General features: G+C 42.9%; 1 non-coding gene across 1 annotated transcript; it reads left to right on the forward strand.

Annotated features, from left to right (window-relative positions):
* The first annotated feature begins 313 nt into the window (after positions 1 to 313).
* Positions 314 to 417, forward strand: LOC120068876 (small nucleolar RNA R71). The gene has a single exon (XR_005479387.2). It is a non-coding gene; the product is annotated as a small nucleolar RNA R71 (small nucleolar RNA).
* Positions 418 to 855: the final 438 nt, after the last annotated feature.

Raw genomic sequence — 855 nt, forward strand, 5'->3', positions numbered from 1 at the left:
ACCTGATTTACCTTTTGCTGGTTTGATGCATTCCCTAGTGACATATTCTGCAAAAGGTTTGTCATAGTAGCCACTTGTGCAGAGAGTGTGGCTATTGCGTTTGAGTCAATAGAATTCACATTCTGAGATCGCCTCTTCCTTTCTGCTCTTGCGTTGTAAGTGTCATCCACCAATTCCATATTATGCTTGGCTATGCGGTCCAATATTTCCTTAGCTTCAATATAAGATTTGTCCATCTGCAGCTACATCGGCTGCCATTTGAGACACTCTGTTTAATCTGCCATAGAAAGTATTCATCTGGATGGTTAATGGTAATCCATGATTGGGGCAATTCTTGACTAATCCTTTGAAATACTCCCATGCGGCGTTCAAGGTTTCAGTTTCTTCTTGCTCGAAGTTCATGATCTCTCTCTGTCTCCTTGTGTTTGTGGTGGGTGGAAAGTATTTCTGCATGAATTTCTCCACCAACTTTTCCCAGGTTGTGATCTCACCAGGCTCTAAAGAACTTACCCATTGTTTTGCGTTGTCACACAGAGAATATGGGAATAAAGATAGCCCGATAGCTTCTGGGGTGATTCTAGGAATCACAAATGAGTTGCATGTCTTCAGGAAACGTTTCATATGGGCGTGAGAGTCTTCTCCCTGAGCACCCCAAATTGTCCAGTTGTTTGGAGCATTTGTAACATCACAGATTTCATCTCAAATCTTGTCCCATCTGGCCTTGGATAGACGATCCCTGGTGAGAAATCATACAATCTAGGAGACCATACTCCCTCATGGGATGCATACTACGGTTTCCCATTATGATAGGATTTTGCGCAGCGTGGGCTAGCTGTTAAGCTAAGTTTTGATTGG

Source organism: Benincasa hispida, chromosome 10 (assembly GCF_027475165.1).
Source record: "Benincasa hispida cultivar pf3 chromosome 10, pf3_genome.v1.1, whole genome shotgun sequence".
Classification (NCBI taxonomy): Eukaryota; Viridiplantae; Streptophyta; class Magnoliopsida; order Cucurbitales; family Cucurbitaceae; genus Benincasa; species Benincasa hispida.